This window comes from Seriola aureovittata, chromosome 6 (genome assembly GCF_021018895.1).
Source record: "Seriola aureovittata isolate HTS-2021-v1 ecotype China chromosome 6, ASM2101889v1, whole genome shotgun sequence".
Taxonomy (NCBI): domain Eukaryota; kingdom Metazoa; phylum Chordata; class Actinopteri; order Carangiformes; family Carangidae; genus Seriola; species Seriola aureovittata.
The window spans coordinates 10,358,300-10,384,903 of NC_079369.1; the positions used below are offsets into that span (position 1 = coordinate 10,358,300).

A 26,604-nucleotide genomic window follows, 5' to 3' on the forward strand; every position below is an offset into this window, starting at 1 on the left:
CAGGTGTCTCACCGTAATCAGAGACTGAAAGAGGAACTAAATAACTTAATTATTTGATGAGCAAAACATGGGGAGTGTATCCATCTTTAACTTCTCGTATCATGATAAAGAAATGATGGGAACATGAGTCTATTTAAAGAATTCAATCAGTTGGAGGTCACCTAAGTTGGAGGCTGGAGCGCATTTTTCAAACCGCGGGAGGTCCCAGTAAAAATCTGTGATGAGCAAGGGGAGGATGCTCTGTTCTAATACAACCTTTGATCAACATGACGGAGGAAAAAACATCTCAGTATGCGTGTGTATTCATAACACAACACATGTGCTTTGCATGCACGGCACGCCACACACGAAGGCACGCTGTAAGCATGCAAAGCTCCATACATGCACATTGGGAGTGCAGTGCAACAGAATCTGTGAAGACTTAAGCCTCCATGTGACAGGTCGGAGGGCTCCGGGGCTAATTTGAGAGGCAGTGGGCTCCTAGCCTCTCCTCTTTCATCAACACCTCCTAACTACGCTGTCAAAGTCGCACTGCTTGCCCTGCACATGCCTGAGAGCTTTTCTGCCCCTAGAAATAAGCTCAGCAAGGCACACTGTGCTTCTCAGTAATGAAGAGGATAAGTGGTAATGCTGTTAGCAGGGCTTTGCAGCTTTTGAAGACTGTTGTGTCCTGTACATTTTCCCATTCTTTATTATTAAGGGATTCATGTCTCTTGTTTTTATCGTCTTTGAAACAGTATCAGTCTAACTGACCCAATGCTGGCAGACACAGCCCCTAAAAACAACACTGTTTTAAATTACACTGTAAAAGAGTGTGGTAGCAGAAGTGTCCAACTTTAGAAAACAGTGTTTATGTTTCTGGAGAACTTCTGTTTGACTTATCCTCATAATCTATTGCGAAAAACACAGGCAGAATTCACAGAATTTACAGTGGACAGTAAAACTTTTACAAGACAGGTGTTCAAATTCAGATAAGAGTTTTATTGTCAAGGTAATTTGGTTAAAATTGGATCATGGATAAGTTGAATTTCACCCCAACAAAGCACAAGCATCACGGGACTTCTGAGCTTCCAACCCCCTAGTTTCCAGATATGTATGAGAACAATTCAGAACTGAACTGAAACTGACATGGAAACCATTATTCTCAATTATAATAATTTGTGATTTAATCTGAACACTATGGTTGATTGGATCCCTCCACGCTTGACTGTAACGGCGATGAGGTCAGAAAAGGATGGATAGACAAAGAGAAAATGCGTGGGTGGGAATCAAAAGAAAGAGAAATGATACACTGGAGAGAGAAAGGCAGAGATAGAGACTGACCGGGGGAACAGGAAAAGTGCAAAGGCAGCCGTGGGGTTGAGAAAGCAGGGAGACTGATGTGTATCGTCTCACCGCTAACGCTAATCTGAAACATGAGCAATTCTGAGTCGGAGATCTGAGTTGGGAAAGGTTCCAAGCCCACGTAGCCTGTTATTTGTTCCCAATAAAAAGTAGCTGCTTAGAATATCCTGTAACTTTGCACTTTCAAACATGAGCGCTGGTGATTCATCATCTATCACATTGTGGATTTGTCAGAGGCACCTGGCAGTGGCTCGTCTTGAGGCACTGGGTTGTCCAGCTCCACAAGTTGTTGCCAGGGGAACCTGTGACTTCAGAGGATGTTGTTTTTAGACAAAAAGTGCTACAGCAAATACATCATCCTGTGTGGGATAGGAGAGGGCGCAGCGGGTGCAGGGATGCTCTGTTTGTAGTGGTGAGGTTGGTGGGAGCGTAGGAGGGATGGAGAGACGTTAAGTGTGCCAGAGCCCTCTTTAGACCATTGTGGTCTAATGAGACCTCTGTCTGTCTGAGATCTCTTTATAGTCTCTTTAGATCCCAGAGAGGTGTGGATGTCTCTGTGAGAGGGAGGTTAGAGACTGTGGAAACAAAGGCGGGTCATGATGCATGGTTCTTCTCCACTTCTGTGGAGTCCAATGGAGGTTGACAGATGGGCGGGCCGGCTAGTACCAAGAGGGTAAAACTAAAGCGCCCAGAGTCAATATCACCTATTACACTTCCTTTTCCCTCAAGGGCGGATTGCTAAATTACCATCACAATTTGTCAAGTAAATGTATAAATAATGACTCATAAGATGAAAAGTGCTTTCTGCTGTGGCCTGCAGCGAAGGCCTGTGTAACGATCTCAGCAGCCTCAGCATCACACTGGTACAGCGTACCGGTGGTGCACAGTATCAAACCATAGTGGCTTATTTCCACCTAGATACTGTATATTGTTGGAACTAAGATGTGGAACAAAAATGGCTTTAGTGCAACTAACTACTTTTGGGAAACTCGAGGGTGGCTCCAGCCTGTGGGCCTCTCTCACCCTCACCAAATAAACACCCATATTTATTTTCCCTGGGTCGCATTGCAGCCGAGGCCACTGGCCCATGTCGGAGAGAAATTACATCATATCGGTGGCGCCTGTCTCCTGAGCAGAGGTCAAAGGTCACGGTGGGAGGTGGTAGTGGAGCCGCGGTGCAGCAGAGCGGTAAGGAGACTGGCAGTCTGCTAGGGTCAGTCTGGGCACTGCTGAGCAGCCAGGCAGGCAGCGCCCAATCTGATAGAGTACCTGGCTCCACCTCTGACCAGGCTGGGTTTCCATCAGCTCGGGCTACTTGTGTGAGAGTGTGTGTGTGTGTGTGTGTGTGAGAGCGAGCGAGAGAGAGAGAGAGAGAGAGAGAGAAGGAGAGAGAGAAAAAAAAGGCTGACTGTCAGTACACCTCAGTGTTGTCACCTCAGGGCTGGAGAGGGAACTGGGTAAGGGCTTTTAAGGGATGGGAGTTTGGTAGGTGACAGAATCCGGTTTCCTCTCAGCAGGAGACTGTCCTCCTCCCCTCCTGGTGAGGAGGAGCCTTGTTTACAGCTTCACTGACAGTCTGATGCATCTATTTCCACCGGGGCAGCTCCTGTGCCATCCTTCTGCTAGAGAAGGTGTTGGGCTCAGGCTTTCCGTTGCGCTGACACAGCAGCCTCACATGCGCTGTGATCACAGTGGAGTGCTCATGTATCACAACAAGGTATTTACTGATGGTATGAAAATGTGATGACTGTTGTTAGGATAGCAACCACTTAGTTTTCACATAGTGACCATAAAGTGAAGCTTTAAACTTAGACCAACACAGTCTGTGTTTTCAATAAGTAAGTATTACTTTGTACGAGATCCAGTTTGATTTGTATTTGTGTTTGGTTTTCTAATTCAGATTGGACCTCATAAAGTAAATGGTCCTAGGACAAATGGGTGATTTGAAAATGATTTTAAAACAGTAAAAGTAAAATACAGTGCGTATCCAGGAGGAATGTTTTTCTCTGTCCAGATCCAGAGCTTTCTGGCTGTGCGTGGCAGTTACTTGATGAGCATTTATGGTAAGCAGCAAACGGGCCCAGAGTAGTGAATGTCTCCAAAGGCTGGGCGAACGGTTGCTAAGAGAAATTAAATCAAAATAAGATTCTCATGCGTCGTATCAAATCATGCAGAATACTTTGTGTTCCTTGGACCGTGTTCACCTAAACAGGACATCTTTAAAGGGAGGAATTAAGTAACATCCAACCTTACCCATATCCAAATATTTACATTCCGTGACGGGTGTGTAAGTTTGGGTTTGAAGGGATGTGTTGGCCACAGCGTCTGACTGATGGAAAAAGCGATTCTGTGTCTGCACTCCGCTCCTCTTTTCTCTGACCTTCTCATTCCTTTTGGATTTCTCCTCGGCTCCTCTTGCTCCCTATCTTTCTCGCTGACATGTCCCAAGGCTCTGGTTGTCTCATTGCTAACCCATTGCTCATCTGCACACATACACATCAACACACACACATACACACACACACTGAGTGGAAAAAGAGGTGGAGGAAGAGGAGGGGAAGGGGAGGAGGAGATTACCTTTAAAGTGTGCTGGCGACGTGTATCCGCTCTTTAAGCGTGACATCTGAGGGTGTTTCACATCTAAGCCATAATTACCTGTGCAAATATGTGGAAAACTGTGAGGCAACACGTATCAGGTCGATCATCTGGTCCCGTCGGCAGGCAGACGGCAGTCCCACTGTTGCACTAATGACTTAATAGGCCCCTTAATGACCAAATAGCCTGCTGCCATCCAGAAGCACTTAGACAATTATGTGCTGGCCAGAACACTGCAGGCTGACGGCGAGATGGAGGGAGGTGAAGGGGCTAGATATGGACTCTGAGAAAACAGGGGCACCGTGCACTTGGCATCTGTATAAATCACAGTTTCCTTTACAAAAAAAAAAAGAAGCCGTGATTGAGTTTGATAGCAGGCAGCAGACAAAAGTTGATGGAAGAATAGTACAAAGTGGCTGGAAGAAATGTTCCGTCAAAAGTAAGTGCCACAATTTTAGTGTTTTCTTAACTGGAAAAACTCAAGTCAGCTCCACTTTCTCCACTTACTTCCACTTACTCATTTATTCAAAGTTGAAAGTGGCAAGTTCACCAACTAGTAAATCATGCAGGCATGGTGTTAAACTTTGAACTGTGAAAAACTTAACTAATCAACAGCGATTTATTAACTCGCTCCTCTGTGCTCCTCTATAAACTCTGTGCATTGTCGCCACTCGGTGAATCCGACAGAGGTCACGTCCCTTCTCACTCTTGAGTACCTGAGAGCAAGGAGGTAATGACTCCACCACATTGTCACTGTGCTGAGCGCCGCTGAGGCAGCGAGTAAAGCGTGGCAGGTCGGAGAGCTCTTCCATACTTCAGTGCTCAGCGTGCCAAATCCTTCCCTCGTTCCATCGCCCACATTCTCCCTTTGGTGGAGAAAATAAGCGATCCTTTCTGCTTAAATTGTAACAGCCTCGCGTCACACTGTGGATCCATCTGCACTCTCCACTCTTCTTCCTCTTCTTCTTCTCCTTCAAATGACGACCAAAGCTGCTGAGCCCACGCCTACACATACATTCACTTACACGGCACTGTTTCTGTATAATTATTTTGTCATCCCAACAGTGGAAATTGCAGTAAATCGAATGGGGGTTGAGCGTGTTTTCCTCCCAAAGACACACACACACACACACACACACACACACACACACACACACACACATTATACACACATTATATTTCTACAATACATATTTGCTCATCACAACAAGGGAAACTGCAGTAAATTGTACAGGGCTGGAGGTTGTTTTCTATGGGAAGGGCAGGTAGTTTCCAGGAAGGCTGAGGTTAATCTCAGGTTGTCTGGGCCAGAGGCTGATTGATCACAGACAGGAATGTGACTGACTGATTTCCTCAGAGACCCACTTGGCCCCTCTGGAATGTTGTTGTCTTTTGGGACGTTGTTGTTTTATAACCTTTGTTTAACCAGGTTAGCCGAGCGGAAACCACTGGATCACTGAGCGTATCTGCGATGTAACGAGTGCGCTGCCGAAGTTTCGTGGTCACATCCTTCACCAGTATGTTTTATCCAACTTTAACTTTGAGATGGGGCTGGAATGTAGAACAACAGTTTTTAGTTTGTAAATACCTGAGAAGCACTTTTGGTGGTCATTGTATCAGGTGTTCACACAGTATTTTTTGCCGGTGGGAACGCAGCCTTTAACCTTTATCTGTCTATTATCTATCTATTATGAAATAATTCTTCCAAATTAAGAGGCAAGATACGTCATATATAGCGGCCCTCAGAAAGACACGTGTAAGTGTTTTCTATCCATCTGCAAATTGCAATTGCAAAAATAAAGGTTTTCTTGACATGACACAGCTATAGTCAAGGTTCAGGCACAGTGTGGCTAAGTTTAGGAAATGATTGTTATCACGGTTAAAAGAAATTAACGTTGACTGTTGGTAGGCAACAGGAAATGAACAGGAGACTCCCGTGTCAAAGTCCAATATTTCGTTGATCCATCCGACTACCCCGACCTGCTGCCGCTGCAGATGTTATGGCTCCGAGAGCAGTGTCATACTGTTTCCAACTGTGGGAGATATCTGTGGTGCTGCACCCAGTTGTTCATATGAAAAGTTAAAAGAAATATTTGTGTAAAGACTGACAAAAAAAAAAGACAGCTTAAGAGAAGAAGTTCAAACCCTGGCTCCTTTTTCAAGTCAACTCTCCAATCACAATGTGAAGTGGGTTTGAATGTTAGATTGTCGGCTTTTGTGAAGGTCTGAAGCTATTCAACAATCCAACAAGCAATTCTGATGAAACATACTGGCAGCTTTAGTCTGCTTCCAAACATGTACTGCTTTAAGTGTGTGATCATATGTTGTTCAACCACAGGAGAGCTGTAGCAAGAATTTTACCCATAAGCAGACATGGACAATTGGGGCTAAATAGGACAAGTATAGTAGCGGTAGAATAATAATGCACTGATTTCTGTCCACACCATTTATATTTAAAATCACAGAGGAGCCCATTTTTAACTGCACAACAGCCATAAATCATTTAATTAACATGGGCCATGAGATGGAACCCGACAAGTAACCAGACAGTGTGGTGTATCCGTATCACCCAGTGTGGTGGACATGGAAAAAAGATTGCCAGTACGCCGCGGCATGCGGAATTCCATGTCAGACGCTCGGTGGTGCGAGATGAACTCAGCGTCTCAGACTGCCTGTGACATCAGACACACACACTACCACACCTCTCACACACCACAGGCCAACAGTCATAAATAGGTGCCAGTAGAGAACAACTGCATGTGTGTGTGTGTGTGTGTGTGTGTGTGTGTGTGGAGCAAGGCTTGTCTGGGATTAGGTAGCATTAGCAGAGCCCTCTCACTGAACCTGGTTTTAATGTGACCCATGCGTCTTCTCTGCCCTGTCCCCATAATACACAACCCAGTGGACCACTTCAGCTCTGCTTACACCCTGCCCCTACACCTCTCACCTTTCTATACCCCCTTTTTCCAAAAGCACACATGTTCATGCTCATTTTCACTCTCACACCATTTGTTTGCATTATCCTGCAAGTCAAATAATAATGTTTTAGGTTTGGTTTTTATGTTTATTTATCCAGTCAGACTTCTAGGGAACATGTACGTCACTTTTTTGGCAATATTGTGAGTCACCCATTAGTGCATATTCACACTTGGATCTATCCTGGATGATAACACTTTGATTCTACTACCGGTCTCACATAGAAAGGGGTGATTAAGAAGGAAGGTGTTTTTTTTTTTACGATTTAACAATCTGCCACTGAGTTGCACTACTTGTAAGAGTCTAAATAGGTTCAGTAGAACTGGGCACTTGCCATAGTCTGCAATAACGTACTCAAAATTCAGCTTAAAACTTCAGCCCAAATTCAAATTTTATAAACCTGTCTGGTTGTTCATTTAGTTTAAGTGAGGCTCGTGTGTGAAGAGACACATGCCCTTCGTCAGGAAGGAGTTGATAGTCTTGTTTGGCCTTGTAAACCACTGATGTCATGCTTGTAAGAACTCACAAGAACTAAGGCCAATAGCTGTTTTTTTGCTGCTACAGACTGAGTGTGCATTTGCACAACTCAGTCCCAAAGTCCCTGACTGAAGTGAAAACTGCCAGTTGTAGCTCTTGAAACAAGGCTGCACTCGTAAACTTTATTAGGGAGTGCATAAATCCTGTCATTTCCCCCCCCCCCCCCCCCGCACGCCTCTGCGCAATCGGGTACAGCGACGCCCTTCACACACCTCTCCATCTAAGAGTGCCTCTTAGTTGAAGCAGAAAAAAAAAGAAAAAAAAGGCAGACAGACAAACCCGCAGAGAGACAGGCAGGCAAGAAGTGAAGTAGGCAGTCAGAGAGTGAAGTGTAGCACTGAGGAACGTTGGGCAAACGGACAGGCAGGAGGGGAAGCAGACAAGCAGGCGGCCAGGAAAGCAAGACAAGACAGCAGGTAGAGAGACATGGAAGCAGGAGACAGGCTGTAGTACCATTAGCAAGATGTCAGACGCACATGCTCTGGTACCAGTTCACACAGTTTTACAGGGACTGAGGTAAGTGAAAGCACAAACACAGAACTTCACAGGTCAAAGCGAGCTGAGTCACCAATTTGAAAAATGTTACCGCCTGTTCTCAGTGACTCTCCTCTGCACTACAGCCTTGTTCCGCCCCTGTGACAAATAACAGGGGGATCTATTTTGTGTCTGCATGTATGGGTCTGTCTTTTTCAAGCACAATATGGTGGTACATTCGCATGTATTCAGCTTTTCCAAATGCCATACCACCTCAGTCTGGATTAGACCGGCGAAGTGTTGGACAATTATTTAAAAACTGACCCCAAACCAGCAGCTGACCACCTGGATTGGCAACAGGCCTCGTGTTACTGAAGCCTTCATCAAAATCCTTCAGCCCCTGGTCTATAAATGTGTTTTACCTCGGTGTGCCCTCAGTAGCTCAGGGGATTTCAGGCATTTGTGCATTCAGGCCTCTGTTTCACCTTTCAAATCAGAGTTCCCAGAACCTTCTCTGAGCCAGAGCGACTGAGGGGGCTGGTTGCTCTGTCCTTACCCTCTGGATGACCCCACCCCCCTGGCTAGAGCCCCAGTAGCCCCATCCACAACCCCCCCCACCCCCCCACCCCCACCCCGCCCCCGCATTGCTGCTGAACATGACTTTTTCAGGTCCTTGTAATGACACAGGCCTGAGTCAATTAGTCTTTGCAAATTTAGTTTTAACAAGATAAGCGGTTTAGCGAATACATAGAAGGATGGAGATTATTTCTATTCTTTTTTTTTTTTTTACTGTATCAGGACGGTGAGGGAAAGGACACTAACGTAATGCCCAAATGCTTTACTGAACTCTTTGGCACGGTTTCTAATGTCCCTATGTGAAAATTCCTGTTCATTTGGCACATAAAAGGGATAAAAATAATGATAAAATTGGCTGCCCTGTTGTTGACGTATGACCTGGTCAATCCTTACCACGAGAGAAAGGACCAAAAGAAAAAAGAAAAGAAAGGGGGATTATGAGAAAGAGAAGTGGAGGAACAGGGACAGGAGCTGGGCGCAGGGGGAAGAAGCAGAAAAGCCCCCCAACAGCACTAAGGCAAAAGGGGAAAGAGAGGAGAGGAAAATAAAGTTGTTCAATTCGGTGGTACTGGAGTGAGCAGAAGCAACAATAACACAGGAAACCTTTCACTTTCTCCACTCGACAGTTTCCCCTGTGCCAAAATAATAAAGACAACAATGAAATAAAGGATGCTTCTGTAAAGTTTCTCTCCCTCCTCTCCTTTTGGTTGGTGTGAGTTTTTTCCTCCTGCTGCTCACTCACATCATGGTCAATTTCACCTGTCATTCACCAGTGCAGTTTTTCCAACACAGTTCTTCTACCTCTCCCAAGGCATACACTCTCTTGGCATCCGCTGGAACAGTTTAAATATAATATCAAACATATGGCAGAGTTTATGGAACGTAAATGAGATGAGAAATCAAATTTACTTAGAGAGTCGTAGTGGGACCGTGGTCTCTGAGGGGTGCCGTTGTTTAGGGAGAGCCTAAATGATGGGCAGCTGTAATTGCAGCCACAAACTGAGTGGGAGAGCTGGAGATGGAGGGGATGGGCTAAGTGAGAGAGCCAGGAGGAGAGCGAGAATGGGGGAGAAGGTTCACGGGGGAGAAAAAAAAAGGGGGTAAGGAGGTGGAGAAGCTGAGAAAGAGGGGCTCTCAGTGGGTGGCTCTTTTCTCTTTTCTTTTTTTTTTTCTTCCTTCTCTCTTGTGGGTGTGCATCATGTGACGATGTGTAATTGGCCTGCGGTCACACCAGAGTTGTGCAAACAGATTAGCAGGGAAACATGTCAGCCTGAGGGGCTGCTGAGGTGAATGTGTGTGTTGTGTGAATCACAGATGTGGGATTGTGTGGGAAACGGTTTGATGGAGTAAAACCTATATTAATGGTGAACAGGTGGGGCAGTTGACTTTGTCGCAGACAAATTTGTTGTCGTGGGCGCGAGCGGGGAATATCCACAGCTCATGTCTTTATGCGCAGTTACACATGCAGATTGAATACAGTCACATTCATCCAAACACAGATTTTCAATGCTTCATTTACATTCAAGAAATTAAATTATATTTGCACTCTACTCACATATTCCAGAGGTTCAGTGTGGTTTGAGGACACTTGAGGATACAAATCTTGGTTTCTTCCATAGAGCCTGGCTATAGCTACTGCACCACTGCACACACTGAACAGATGTTGATTGTGTGATCTGCCTGGTAATTCTAAAACCAAATGTGTAGCTCACACACACTTACGAACCAAAGTATGCTTTTATTTCCACATCATGTGGGTGTTAATAGAATTTTAAAGGAGCAGTTTGACATATTTGGAAATCCGCTTATTCACTTTCTTGACGAGATGGATGCCACTTTCATGTCCGCTATACACCTAGCAGCCAGTTAGCTTAGCTTAGCTCAGAGACTGGAAACAATGGAAATAGTTAACCTGGCTCACTAATTAACACAATATATGTAGTTTGTTTAATCCATACAAACATACAAGTGTAAAAAAGACAGTTTATGATTTTACGGGAGGGGTACCTGACTATTTTTTGTTTGGGAGCAGTGACTTCCTGAGTGGGGTAGAGCAGAGTGTCCACTGGTTTCCTGGCAACTGGTCACAAATATGTGTATTTACCTTTAAGGGAATTCAGAAACCAAAAACAAAAATCACTATGAAAATAGTCAAACTGAACATTTATTAGTGACACAACAATAGCAATCCACAACTTCATCGCAAAGATGTAACGATCAGTCTTTAAATAAGAGAAAGAAACCGTCTCACGAAGATAAAATGCAGTACCACACCACCACCTCAGCTAATATTTGCCCTGAACCCACCGATGCTGCACAAGTGAACATTCCTGGAGCTGAGCTGAGGAGACAGGCAATCAGAGAGTGTCGGGAAGAATAAGAGCCAGAAAGAAATGTACATACTGTACGAGCATTCAGATATGTGAGTTTAACTTGGCTGAAGAAAGTCGGTGTGTAAGCAGACACAGTTATTGGTTTCTGATGCCCCTGTCAGCTCTGTGCCAGACCACCTGCCTTCGGGTAAGAACAGCATCCCATAATAAACCACCCAATGTGGATGGCAACCATATTTTGCCCCCGAACTTCAACCCCTATATTGCCAGGTCTTTTACTGTTAAAAAGAGCCTTTCATTTCCAGCTGGTGTCTCATTCAGACAAATGCACGTTTATGATATTTTCTAGCACATGATAAATATATTGGAATCACATTTTAGTTGCTTTCCTGGTACCACTTTTCAAATAAAGCAACTTTTATAAAGGTTTTGTAACTGATGGCTTTATTAATTATTAATAAATGATTTACACACAGATATGATACACATATTATTAAATTAAGTCTGACCTAATCTTTTGGAGGGTATTATCATTACCTGTTTATGACTGATTTATCATAATGGTGCCAATTTGCCAAACTTTAAGGCCTCAAATTGTAGCCCACAGCTAACTCCCTGACTGCAAGGCAACATTATACAGTGGGTATACAGGGTACACTTGTCTGGATTTTGTCCGAGGGAGGGCCCACAGTCTATTAAAAACATATCAAATGATGAACTGAAGAAAATGTTTTTATTTTTTATATCAAATATGTGTGGTCCAAAATTGAGTTCATCTTGCAAATGACTTTTTAAGAGGGAACTTTTCCGCTGGTTTCGTCTGGCTGTATTCATAGTGGAAATTGACTTTATAGTGATGGTGTGTCCGGCAGTGAAGGGCTCCACAGAGATGTTTCCGTGCCACTGGTCTATAACGGATGTGGCCCTCGACATCCCATGTCACGCTGCAACTTTACAGAATCTGATAATATGAAAAATATGGACTGGGTGCAGTGTGAGCCAAGCCATGTTCTGGATCGCCATGAACAAATCCCATGTTTTTGATAGATTTTTCTGCTGTTGATTCTCCCAGGTAATAGTGTCAACGCCTCAGGCAGTTGACAGAGGCCTGACAGACAGACGGTGCAGGCGTGCGTGCCATTGTTGACAGCCAAAAGCTAGATCTTAGTGAAAAGCTCATGGAGAGAGAGAGAGTATTGGAATGGAAACACAAGTCTATTTTATCAGCTTGCCAAAATGCAAAGGGGAGAGTGCATGAGAGACACAGAGAAAGAGAGACGGAGAGAGAGGCCAGGCCCCCTCAAAGCCTCTGTAGTCAGCTCTGGTGACGGCCAACCCAAGCACTTGAGAGCAGTGTGAATGGCTTTTTAATGCCTGCTAACAGCCGGGGTATTTAGTGGGATGGGGGGTGGGGGGGTGGATGAAGGGATATGCTGAATGATGGCAGGTTTGGAGAAAGGATGAGAGTGACGACAATGTTTGGACATGAGGTCCCAGATGACCACAACTGCAACACCGCTGCCCTCGCTACGGGCTCTACGCGGCTGCAGGTCTCAAGTGCAGTCTGGGTTTCATGCTGTTAATGATCACATTTTTAAAAGTTGCGGTCTTTTTTTCTGACTCCAATCTCATTTATCTTGGTCATGTCTCAGTATTTTTCTTGAGGTCTTGTTATTTTGCCTGAGACTGACACAAATTAAGTCTCAATTATGTGGAAATAGCAGGGGTAATTGCCTTTATTGCTCTACTATCTATAGATGAATGTCCAGCTGGCTACTGATTATACACTCGCTCAAATTGGAATTATATGATGTTGAGAAATGCTATCCAATACAAGTATAATACAAAGTCCCATATACTATCAATAACAAGCCTGACAAATTTGCACCCTTTTGTGGCAGTGGTCAGAGGCAAGGCATTGGCTTGTCTTGGCCTTGACTTGGACTTCACTCTTGTTTGGTCTTGGCCTTGATCATGACTCCAGCACTGATTTAAATTTTCCTACTGCTGCCTCAAGACAAAACCTATTCAGCACAATAAAGCTGCGTGAAACCTAATGAGGTTGTAAATGTGTCTGTAGGTTAAAAGAGTGAAATTATAAAAAAATAAAATAAAAAAATTACATTCACTGCTTCGTCTGTTGACCCATTTCTGGAGAGTTCAATCTGAGTTCAGTGAATATCAGGGATTTGAAGAACTGGGGGGAAAAGCTGCATGTGTGTGTGTGTGTGTGTGTGTGTGTGTGTGTGTGTGTGTGTGTGTGTGTGTTTGTCCCTACATTATGCTATTTGTGCTTCTATATACAAGAGCAGATGAGTGCGGAATCTCCCTGGAAGAAACGGATTTATAAAAAGATATGACCTTTGACCTAGACTAATATATTTCTATCATAAAAAATGGTGGGCTAGCTCACAAATAATACAGTGTGTAATACGTGTGTTCTGTCACCCGCTGCATGTAATAGATTAGTTTTGTGCTGCGTTGCCAAAGGAGTGAGTTATGCCAAATAAAAGGAGTCTATCGCTGCTGTTGAAGAAAGCAAACTAGCGTGTCCAAAAGGTTTCAATAAATGAGTACTTATTCTTTGACTGAACAACAAAGGATTTTGTAAATCATTTCATTGGCTTCAGTGTCATAAAACTCATATGTAATGAATAGCTATGCACTCTATATCAGTCCAAATTTAAAAAAAAAAAGAAGAGGGAAGTAAGAAAAACCACAGAGAGCCAGAATCCATTTTTATCATGTTTATCAGAGGAGGAATACTAATGTAAGAAACTGGTCAGGTCATATTAACCACATAAACTTCACTATCTTACTTCAACCCGGCTGCTGTTTACACAAAACGGCCCTGGACTCTAACAAAAAGCTGGAAGGCTCCCTGGAAACCATGGGAAGAGAAGATGAGAATGATGAGGAGGGGAAAGAGACAGAGACATAAAACAGGGGGTGGTGAAAGAGGAGAAGGAAAACAAACAGAGAAATTAAAAGGCGCCTTTATGATTTCATATTTCACAAAGAGAATAAAACAGAGACTCCTGAAGCTTGTTTGAACCGCCTACTGGCTTGCTCATATACAGTATATAGCACTGGACAGTACGAGATGTCTAGTTAACTGCTTAATTCACTTTACTTGAGTATTTTGTGCGTTATTTTACTTTTATATGTTCTCTTTTAAAGACTTATTTCTATTCAAATGTTTTTAAAGCATTTACTTTCACTCATGTATGGTAGGGAGTGCTACCTGGCATTTACTAAAGCAGTCAGTCTTGGCTCTAATACTAACCATCCCCAAAGCTTGGCAAAAAAATTTAATAAGTTATCGTGAAATGTTCGCTAGGACCACACCACATCAGGTAACTCATTCGTTTGTGGAATTTTGCACAGACAGGTTGCCTTAAAATGAATTGGGAAAACAGAAATTTTATTCAAGTAAAACACTTCTGTCCTCATTCCTTCCTTCCCTTCAAATCTGATGTGGTGTGCTGCCAGAACGGAGAGACCAAACCCTGAATCGCTGAATCCCCACAGCCCCTGAACCGCTCAACCCGGTGGCACCAAATGTGCTGTTTAAGCTGCTCCTCCTCACACCTCACCTACACCCACACCCACACCCAAACCACACACCTCAGGGACGGACGGATTATTTGTCAAAACCATCAGCAGGTTCTATGAAGAAAAAAAAGAAAAAAAGAAAAAAAAGATTCAGAAAGTGTGGAGTCTGGTTTAAGTCTGCAAGATGTTCCTGGAATCCCATCCGTCTTCACTTGGGCTAACCTGGGATTTTTGGTAGGGAGGGAAGTTTGGGAGGCGTTTTCGGGCATCTATGTTGAAATATAGGACGGAGGGAACAAACTGAAGCAATTTTCTCACTTTTCTTATTTAAAAAAGAAAAGAAAAAAATGCTTATCTTGGATCGGTTGCTGCCGTCAGTGCACCAGTGATTGTGGATGAAATCATTTTGAAGGATGTCTGCATTGGGTTCAGCTTTTCTCGGGCAGCACTGCCCACCCAGGAGGACTTGCTGATCTGGCTCTTGTAAAAAGCGACTCTATACCACTTTCTCTCCCAGAGAAACACAAATAAATTCCTTTTAATCAGCCATGGGTTCTTCAGGGGCTCATTTGGAAGGAATGTAATTGAAACTTAAGGTAACATTATTCATAAGGTAAATGTGCTTTGGTAAGCCTGATTTCTTTCTCCCCCCAGCTGGCCTTTGATATACCCGAGGGTGATCTCGCAGCGGTTTAGATGAAGACATAATTATTTCGAGGCGGCATGGAGATGGGCTTTGAAACAGGTTTAGGAACACTCTCTGCGAATCGTAAATCTCACGCAGCCCGGGAAATATTTCAACAAATGATTAAATACGAATTCACCGACATTATGAGAGGTCCTTGGCTTTCACTTCCTGTCTGTCTTCTTTCCTTCTTGTTCGCTGCTTTCCTCTCTTTGTTGGCTTCTGTCGCTCTCTGGAAGTGCTGAGGGGGGAAAAGGTCCTGAGTTCAGCTCCTCTGAAAGGGGATCCAAACCGCGTGCTAACGAGAATGCCAAGCCTAACAGGGACTGACAGCTCATCGCACTGAGAACTGCTGTGTGTATATATGTGTGTGTGAGGGTTGGGGGTTGGTGCCAAATATCTGTGTGCATTTATTATGAGATGGCAAACATCCCTGGCTGGGCTTAATAACTCACATATTCTTTCACACGCATGCGTGCAGGAATGCACCCACATAAACACACTTAAAAATTAAAGTTAAATTGCACACAATCACACACGTACACTAGGGATCGGAATTGAAAAGTTTTCATTGATACCAATGCCATTATCGATTCAGCTTTTTGGTCCGATTCTTTATCGATTCCCCTTAACGATTCCTGATCAATTCACTGTGCGAAAAAAGTAGGCCTAATGTAAACATAAGCCGATCGGCTATGACTGCAGCTTTATTATTAATTAGCTGCGTCTGGCCCATTCAAACAGGTTCCCCCATATTTCCTTTTAGAAATGTTTATCTATACTATAGCTTGGCTGAATATGTGATGGTTATTATATAGTGAGAGGTTGCATCCATATTGTCCAGTAGACCCAGCTTTTAAATTATTATTATTATTATTATTATTTTTAATTCAATACCAGTTAACGAGGTCGATGGACGCAGGGGTGCGACATTTCTTTTAACATCTTTGTGATAATATGACAAAGTAAAATGGTTTGAATGTTTTCAGAATCTGTAGAGTCTCCACTTCCTGGTTCATATTCTCGCAAGATCGTACGTGACTCACAGAGGCCAATAAACAACAGCGTCTGGTGGAAGCAGAGTCTCCGACAGCACTTAAATACTTAAAAAACTATTACAAAATTTCCTTTTCGACATTTATTATTATACATTACTATTTTAGGAAGCTAATACTTTGGTAAAACATCAGTAAAGGTTTGTTTTAACAGGAGATGTGAATTATCTTTATATGCAAGTACGTTTAAAGTTTACATTTTTTAATTTTAATAGACCTCAGAGGGTTAATGTCAATCCATTATGCATTAGTCCAGAGATGTAACTAAACCTTGACTGTGGGACTAGATCATCATTGTCTTGTTTTTAAAATGATGTGCGCCATATATAGAGGTTGCTGCTGGAAAGTTCGGGTTTCATTATAAGCTCGGGGGCATACGATTCCGATGGTCCAGACAATTTGGAGCCATTTTTCGATTCCCATCCTTACGACACACACACTGATCAGATGCATGAAAACTCAAGGATAGGTCTACATGTGTTAACCCCCACCACCCCATTACCCCACCTAACTCCATCATGGCCATAACCGTCAGCTTTCTCCGCTTGTCTGTCTGGGTTCAGATGAAAAGCAGATGGGTCAGAGGGTAGAGAAAGAGAAACATGAAGAAGAATAAAACGGGTGTAAAGTCAGATGGAGGCTAAGGGGTCAGAGTTAGACAGGGGAGACAAAAACATGGGGAAAAGAAATTGTCCAGAAAGAAAGAGAGAGCTACAGAGAAAGTGAGAGAGAGAGACAGAGAGAGAGAGAGAGAGAGAGAGAGAATGACAGAGAGTGAGATGGCGATAAAGACAGCCGAGGGGTCAGGCTGGGAGCGAGGGAACAGTCGGCCATTTTCAGATGAAAGGAATCCAACCAATCCCTTCAATGATAAACATGTGTCTGTGTCACCCATCCCAGGACTCTGCTCTATTTATGCATGCGTGCGTGTGTGTGTGTGTGTGTGTGTGTTAGTGTGAGATGGTGTGTGTGTGTGTGTGCGTGCGTTTTTACAGACAGTCTGACTCCTGACACTGACAGTGCAGATGATGATATACACTTACACACCGACACCTCGTCCACCATTTTGGCAACGGCAGGGGGAAGCGTAGCGCATGAGTGTTAACTGACACAAGCCATCGCACTCTCAACACAGCACTGGAGCCAGATAAGAAAACACTGCATCTCCTCTACTCTGTACTCCTCTCTTCTTCTTCAGTCCTGTCCTCACCTACCTCCTCACCTGCCTGCTCACTTACACCTCCCGGGGAGCAGACAAAATAAAGTGAACACTTTACGAATCATGAACCTCGACGTATCTAAATCACAATGACAATCAGTTAAATGTTGCTTTAGCCCCCTAACCTCATCGTCTAATAGAAAAAATTATGGTCATGGACAACTCATTTCCAACAAGTCCTCAAAATTAAACAACAAAATATGTCCCCACCCCCAGTCCTTTAGACTAGAGGGCTTTGTCAGTTGAATGTAATATATTGCACAGATACGTATGTATTATTACGAAATATATATATATACGTTAAAGGTCAGGGGAACATCATGGTCTTGGTTAACTAATGAAAAAGTCAGCGCTGTGGTGAAGCGCAAGATGGGACGCTTTGGCTTTTTCAGTGTTCAACCAAAACAATGATCTCTCTCTCTCTAACCTTAAACATGTGTTTTATGGGACACGTTCACATTACAGGCTTCAATGCTCAATTCAGGTTTTTTTTTCTTTTTTAGTCAGATTTAATGTTTTTGTGTTGTTGGTTCAGATTCATGTTTTTAAATAACATGTATCCAGCTCCGGTGCACGCGCACACACAGTGTGAGAGATTAACATGGATGACATTGCTGTGCTAGCAATCATGTCCAGGATTATTTGTTGTGGATACAAGACATACGAAGAGGATGAGAACAAGAAGACGACAAAAGGCAAAAACCATAGTGTCTCTCCTCCTTGTCTGTTTTTTCCGGACTGCTAGGTGCCGACACTGAATGATGATGATGATGTGTGCACATATGCAGAGAAGTGAGACAAAAAAAAAAAAAACGGATTCAGATCCTGACGTCTCTGACAGCAATGTCATAGCCAAAGATTGGATATGAATCAGAATCTGTTGTTGTTCACTTTTGTTAAAAAAAAATCAGATCTGAGACTTAGAGACTTGGAGGCAAAAAAACAGCCTCACAACATGAGAAACGTACAATGTAATCCCAGTCTTCACTATCACAGTCCTGTGCTTTTTGTCTGGGCTTCCTCTGATTTATTGAGTGAATTTGCAGGATCTTTTTTTTTTTCCACCGATGCACCTGTGTAGATGATTTGGCTTCATTGGAGCTTTCTTAGTTGGCTCACATTGCTTTATAAACTCAGAGCAACACGAGCCAATATCACAATAATAAAAGCTTGGATTTCCAGATTTGTTTTATAGCTGACAAACGCAACTGGCGTTCAACTTCATGTGACCCACACTTGTAGGAGTGTTTGCTTTTCGAGATCAAGAAACTTCAGCTTTAAATTTCTTTTTTTTTTAAATTAAGTTTACATCAGTTTGTCTATCAACTGCACTTAACCTCCCCTTTTTCCTCTTCTGCTTTCTCCTCTCCTCACCAGTCCTCTTTATCCTCTCCTCTGCACCACTCAGTCAGCCATTCAGGGACCTCTGCAGTAAAAGTCTCAGAGGTTGAGAGAAGGGCCTCTGTGGCTCTCTGTTGACTCACCCACCTTCTTGGAGCGTTGCCATGGCCACTGCCAGACTGGCCTGAAATGAACCAGGTTGGGGTGTAGATGGTGGGGGTGGGGAGGATGAAGAGAGAGAGAGAGAGAGAGAGAGAGAGAGAGAGAGAGAGCAGGGGGTCAGGGAAGGAGAGGAAATGAGGTGGAGAGAAAGAGGATGGTGACTCGAGCAGAAGAGGAAGAACGGAGAGGGAGAGTTTTGTTTGGGCGGGGTAAACATTCTTGAGCTTGTTCCTGTTGTTCAGAAGGTAACTGCAGACATCAGTGTGTGTCTGTGGGATTTTTTTTTTCATCTTTTACTTCCCACATGTGTTTGTATGTGTATGCATGTTTATACCAGTGTTTGTTTAATTGTGTGTTACTTCCTTTATGGTATTTTCACAACAATGGCTGTGGTGGACAGGGTATTTATTTGTTGGAGCTGCAGAGCACAATCACTCTTTTTTTTCCCATTCTTCTGTTGTAACCCTGAACTGTGTAAAGTCGTCTGTCAGAAAGCCCCTCCGTGTGTGTGTGTGTGTGTGTGTGTGTGTGTGTGTGTGTGTGTGTGTGTGTGTGTGTATGTGTGTGTGTGTAGCCATTAAAACCACGGCTACTCACCCATAACCACACTTTGACGACTGGGTCACTGGCACACACTCATGCATGCAAGAGAACACATAAACACTCACACACACACACACACACACACACTCATACACACTCAAACAGACTGTGGCACCGCTTGATGTGGCTCCATTTCTACTCAATGGACTTTGGCAGATATTGTTTCAGTGACCCTCGACTTGATAACATCATGTCTGAGTGTGTGTTAGTGTGTGTGTGTGTGTGTGTGTCTGTGTGTGTATGACACATAACCATCTCATTTTAAGAGACACACTGGAGCCTCAGCCTTGAATTCAGCACTTAATTAACCCATGAAAAAGCCGATGTGTAGCTGGTACTAAATCAACAGTGATCTAGTAAAATCCCTTGTGTTAATTAAGATAGGCTTTGGCCCAGCGGGGGGTGTGGTAAGATGGGGAAAGCTCTCGCCTGTTGAGACAGTGACACCAGTAATACACATATAGCTGAATAGACAGGGGTATAGTGAAGCAATTCTTCTTTAAAGGCCATGATAGTGCGACAGATTAGGCTCAGGCCAGCAGTTCGGTGGAACACTGGTCTGTTTTAAAGCTCTGAGAGAGGGTATATCATCTCTTACAATAAAAACTAAATAAACAGCTCTGGAAACTCACAGCAGTTTTGATAGGAAATTGTTTCCTCTGTGGTGAGACTTGGCCCATTACTCTGAGGTGTGTGTGTGTGTGTGTGTGTGTGTGTGTGTGTGTGTGTGTGTGTGTGTGTGTGTGTGTGTGTGTGTTTGTGCTTGTGTGGATGTGAGACTGTGAGAATGTGTTTGTTTGTGTGTCTGTGGCTCCAGAGCCGGGCAGACAGTTGGTCTGCAGTGATCAAGAGAGAGATAACGCGAAGGTTAGGCCAGGGTCACAAAGAAGCAAGTGTGTGAGTTTGAGGGGGGGAGTTGTGTGTGTGTGTGTGTGTGTGTGTTTGTGTGTGTGTTTATGGCCGCTCTCCTCATATGAAGTGTGTTGTAGTTCCCCATTTAGTTGTCCAACTCAAATTTGGAACTTCACCTGTCCAAATTGCAATTCTGCACTTTCAGTTTAACAGTAAAGTTCTGTTTCTAACATTAAGCCCAAAGGCCTGGTCACATAATTAAAACATATCACCAATGTAGCACATTTGAAATGGTGAAGTATCGCCGCGGATGACGTCAGAGGACAGTACTGATCTTTGAAGGGACACAGAACCAGTCCATACTGGAGGAAGCTAGCATACCGTATTCACTTTGTTGCACCATTCACTTTTATTTAACCTCGTCTGTGTCAGAGTAGTTCCACTCTTCCACTTTCTGGTTAAGAAAAAGTACATGAGTAGTGTCTCCTTTTCCAAAATTGGACAAGGAGAAACTACTGTCCCATTTTCAAGCTGAGTGTCCCGAGTCCCGTCAAAACGTAATCCGCACCTACACACACTTTCATGGTGTTCTTTCCCACTCGTTTTTACCTAACTCAATATAAAAACATAAATAATGCACCAATGTGTCAGAATTCAACACTGATTGGTCTGTATGTGTGTCAATCAATCAATGTGTCATCAATGGCTGTTGTTAGCCCATGAGTCATACACAAGCATCATAGGCTATGATGCTGGTGGCTCTTTCTGACAGAACCTGTCGGTATGTTAACAGTTAGCTACCGAACACACATGCTGTGACGTTAATCATGTACTTCCATACTTATACTTGGTATTTTGAGTCCATAAGTGCATTCACATTGACTACTATGACAACATGCAGTGCAGTATCAGTACCCGGATGACCAAAAAGTTGTGTGTGAAATTATTTATGCTCCTCACCCTCAACGGTCGCCATCTTGGCTCGGTAACACAACGGGAGGGACCACCAACGTGTTTTCAAACTTGTGAAAAACGGTAACTGAGGAACACAAAGAAAACAGAACACATAATTATACTAGACGCTAGTTTAAATAGTCTAGTTGTACAGAAATTCATGCACATATAAAACAAAATACTTTACTGAACTCTGCAACTCATTATTTTTTCTGAGGTTTTATTCTTTGCCTTCCAGTGAAGACAAACTGCAGGAGTTGTAATCTTGTTTATCCAGTACTCCTCCCGTCTGCTTCAGCATTCCTCTCCATCGGTGTGGCCTGTTTGATGATTTGTGGCCCATTTAAAGCCACAATCCTGTGATCTGCTGGTCGGGTTGACCACAAACCCTCAGCACGGCTGACTAAGTCTGCCCTTGAGCCGCTGTGGGCCGCCCAAACACGCACACCAACACACTCAGTCTCTTGCACACGTATAAGCCAGGAAAAAAAAAAAAAGCATAGATGTACTGTACATAGACAGATGTACGTCCCCACATACAGTATGTACAACTCACACCTACTGCACACACACACACACACACACACACTCTCAAACACTGAATTATGGGTCTTTCCCACAGGCTGATCCCCTCTGTCAGAAGCCTGTGCTGAGCTGTGGTCCAAACCCAATGTTTTCCTTAATAGAGGGTACGGGTGCTAAAACTATTAGAGGCAGCAATCATAGTCTTAATCATATTGGATTTCTTCATGCCAAGCACTTTCCCTGGGAGACTACAAGGCTGCGAACGCTGGGTGGTTGGAGACTGGATGAATATGTATGTGAATGTCTGTGCCTCACAAAAAAAGCAAGAAAGACAGAAAAAAAAAAAGAAAGGGTTTACTGTATGTGCTGATAAAAGTATACCATCTTTTTGCATGTGAGGACATCTAAAGCTAAACAAACTTCTTAAAAACACTTTTCATTTCATGCTGAAGGAAATACCGTGTGCTTCAGAGAGGGGCAAAGACACATAAACATATAAATAAATACATTTAGAATATTTTACATCTTTTAACTGTTTGTTTGTTGTAAACTGTGGTTCAGTTGTGGGGATCCAAACACCGAAAGGTCTTTGTGTCTTAAAGACTGAAGGTCTTGAAACCTACAGTAACAGCACCAGGGTCCTGAGCACAAGGGTAATAAAGAGATAGAAGAACAGCCAAGAATATGACAGAGAAAAATAAAACTGGTCGTAGAAATATGTGTCACAGATTCATGTGCGCACCAGACGTGGTGAAATTTAATTCCCTGTTTGCGCAGTGCTTGAATTATTACATTAGCTCCTGTTGGATGGCCCACACAAACACACACACACACACACACATACATACACACACACACACACACACACACACACACACACACACACACACACACACACACACACACACGTATGCACAGTTTATGCATGCAGCAGCCAAACAAACAAGCAAAGAGAGAACGAGCTCAATCATTGTCATCCAGATCTCTCTCCCTCCGCTACCATCCTCTGACTTTCTCAATTTCTCTCTCTCTCTCTCTCTCTCTCTCTCTCTCACACATCCACCTACCCACACACACACATATGCATAAACACACAAAATGAATCAAGGTTGTAAATAAATTAAGGAGATTGTAAAAACATTCTCTAAGCGTTGGCCTAGGCTCAAATCAACAGAGCTAAGCGCTTAAACTACAGATTTATGAAATAATGAGAGTCTTATGAGAGCAGTTAAATGCCTCGTCTCTGATGTGACAGCCAGCACCGCTCCCAGTCAAGGCCAGCTCGAGGAAGAGCTACTAATCTATGGCTAGCTTTACTGTAACCCCTCCACCACATGCCACCAAGGCTCTGCCTTCCACCTCCAAACCACCGGCAGCATGAAGGAGTTATTTCCCATATCCTATCTCTGGGCTCTCCCTCGCTTTCACCCCCTCCCATGTGGTGCCTCTGTGAATGTTTCTTGTCTGTTTGTTTGTCTGTTTTGCTCTGTCTCTATGTTGGCTTCGTTGCCTCTTCCTCTGGCCTCTCGCACAGACGCACAATTGCCGGTTTCCCTCCGTCTCTGTCTCTCACAGACAAACACAAGCAAACGCACTTCAGCACTTACACAAATGCATGTTTTCTCTAAGCCTCTTTCCTCTAACATTGATTAATTGCTTTGATGTTGTAGGCAGACTCATTTATGGGCTGCTCGTAAACATGATTAATTCCTCCTCAGTTCAATATTCAGCATGGGCCTGATGTCTGCTTTAACTGTCAGTGTAAACAGGACACATTAATTAATTACAATATGGCAAGGCAAAAACTTCTGAAACACAGCAATTAAGAGTTTTGGAAGCCTGCCGGCTGATGTTCTAACTTCATAAATCTATTATGATAATCTTGACCATTAAACACGGTCTGCTCAAGGGAAGTTGCGTTTATTCAGTAGTCAAAGGTCAGAGGTCACCTGATAGATGTTTTAAATGTATCCGTGCTATTATACGTTTCTGATGAGTAAGGGCCAGGTTGTGCTCCAACAGATCGAGTCCGAACGACAACCGATCACGTCAGAAATCAAAAGCGATCGTAGTTGTTGTAAGCGACCACACCGGAAGGTTGAGTGGAAAGCTGGCCGCCGTAGAGTGGGAAGAGTCTCTCCTGGAAGACATTCGCAGAGTTGCAGTTTTCACATGAAAAATGACAGAAAAACTTGTGTCAAAAGACAGTAGCGCACGCAGACGTTGGATCGTCAGTTTTTCGAGGTTACAGAAGTGGTTGGACACGGCCACCCTAGTCCGACGACTGAAAGGCGCGCGGGGGGGGGGGGGGGGGGGGGGGGGGGTTCCGAAGCTATTCAACTGTTCGACAAGCACTTCTGAAGAAGCATGCTGGCAGCTTAACACAAGGAATCCTTAGAATAGCACCTCCTTAAACCTCATTTCCAGTTTTACACACCCACTTTCCTCCCTAACACCTTTTTTCCTCGGCTGTCATCTTGTGTTTCATTTGACTTTTTTCTTCTTTAGTTTGGTCTCCATCACCAGCTGAGCTTTCACTTCTCTGTGAAGGCTGTTGGCCGCTACTTAAAGGCCCGTGTGGGAACGTTGGAGTTTTGTGTGAGCGTGTGATATCGCTCCCTGTGAATAGTCCACACACTGTGGAAGTGGATTAAGAAGTGTTCAACTGTACCAAGATTTCTCCAGTCAGTCTGTCCAGCACATGAAACCCTGTAGACTGACTCTGACTTTGTTTGCTCTTCATCTGCTTTTCATTTACACAGCCACACTTTTCATTTACACAGAAAGAGAGAAAGACACGGAGAAAAAAGAGAGATGGCTGGAGAGTTTTCATGACGTCTGTGATCAGGCCAGAGCAGCATATAAAGGTCGTCTCATACAGTATGTGAATGTTTGTTTGTGTATGACAAACAATTCAGAGCAGGTTTTATCATATCATTTTGAATTTACGAAAAGGTAATTACATCTATTTACGATCTACTCAGTAGTAATTAGTTACATCACACGTTACTATACATTGCCTTCCATTACACAGACCAGCTCTGAAAAGGTGCTTTCTAACAACCACAAAGTCACCCACTCTTTACATTTTCTGTATCTACCACATGGAGAAATAGAAACCAAGCACTCAGACTCTGCAGGGTTCACACACCCTCCAACTGTGAACAAAACCCAGGTGATTCCTGGATGTAGTTTTGTCAGGAGGCTGGCTAGCCAGATAAGAAGAAAGTATATAAAAAAAACAAAAAAAAAACAACAACTTAGGAGTGTCTGGAAGATGCATTCCTCCTCTCTTGGCTCAGGTTGCACAGAGACAAATTTACACACATGACACTTAAAATTACGATGGACTGAATGTGATATGGCAGGAGGTTTATCTTCCTCTCATTACTGTAAGAAAAGACTCAGCCAATAAATATTTTCCAACTCTAAAAATACTTTTCTGTCTGTCAAATGCATCAGAGATCTCTCTGGTGGTCCCACAGTTGTTAAGTGCTGGCATTCCTTGGTTGGCAATAGTTGGGGAAGGTTGCACACATTTGTGTATGTTTGTGTGTCCCTCTCCACGCTTCATCTAAGGCAGCTTGTTCTCATTGGGGAGACGATTTGGCCTTCGCTTCCTCATTGATGTGCTGACAGAACGTTTTGAGATGACAGAGCAGCGTGACCCTCACTCACAGATTTCCAAAGCCATGAAAACTCTCATTTAGCACTCACACAGATACACTGCTTCCTTACAGTCTTTTTTTTTTTTTTTGTGCCTGAAAGGTTTACATTACGATCTTGCTCTGTCTCTGTTTTTCTGCAGGCTGAATACACTTGCATGAAATTGAACATTTCTCCTGCTGATTTGCCGTGAAATGGTGTGCTTGTGTGGGATTATGCCGCGTTAGCTTCAGCATCGAGGCTAATAGAGCCGTGACTGAGGAGAGGAGAGGAGGAAGTTTGGTCCACTTCCTCCTCCTTCTGCTGCTCCAGTCTACTAGACAGTCATAGCACTGTGCAATTTGGACAAGCTCTGTAGTTAAGACAGACACATATGGAAACACAAACACACACAGTATCCACATGCGTGCACGTGCGCACACAAGCACTGGGTTACAAGTGCACGCTCACACGGAGAGAGCACGTGTGGACGAAGTGGAGCGCAGGAAGGAGGAAGGACATGAAAGCTAAATAAACAGAGATCAGTGACAGTTGTGGAAGGAGAGCCGCCATCAAATGAAAGAAAAGAGAGAACATGAGGGGGGGGGGGGGGTGGCTGGGAGAGGGATGAAGGGATGTTGCTGAACTGTATAATCTAGAGATTTGTCACTGAGAGCACATAACCTGGGCGGGGAAAAGGGAGGAAGGCTGGCGATTGAGGGTTTGGGAATTGATGGAAGATGAAGAGACATGAGTTGTTTTTGGAGGCACGGGGACAGGCCAGAGGATGGAGGGGCTTTGGGAGGATGAAGAGGAGAGATGGTGGAGGACAAAACTGGCCAGATGGGCTCCAGACCTGTTAGATAGTAGGAGGAGGAGGAGGAGGAGGTGAGGTGCACTAGGTCTGCTTCCTTCTCTCTTCTCTCTACCTCTTGTGGTTAACTGCAAACATCTGGCCTTTTGTCAGACTTCTTTACATTATGCCTCCTGCTGTGTCTCTTCCAAATCTTTTCTCTTTCTCCCTCTTTTCTTCTTTATGTCATCTCTTTAACTCCCCCCCTCCTCCTCCTGCATTTACCTTCTACTCCTCTACTGAAATGCACCACTGAAGCACAAATGCATAACACACAGCCTTTAACTCATACATAAAACCCTCTTAATCATATTCCTTTC

At 43.7% G+C, this 26,604-nt stretch overlaps 1 protein-coding gene across 1 annotated transcript in view; it reads left to right on the forward strand.

Moving 5' to 3' along the window:
• Positions 1 to 26,604, forward strand: part of trabd2b (TraB domain containing 2B) — a 65,291-nt gene that overhangs the window by 4,314 nt on the left and 34,373 nt on the right. The window lies entirely within an intron of this gene.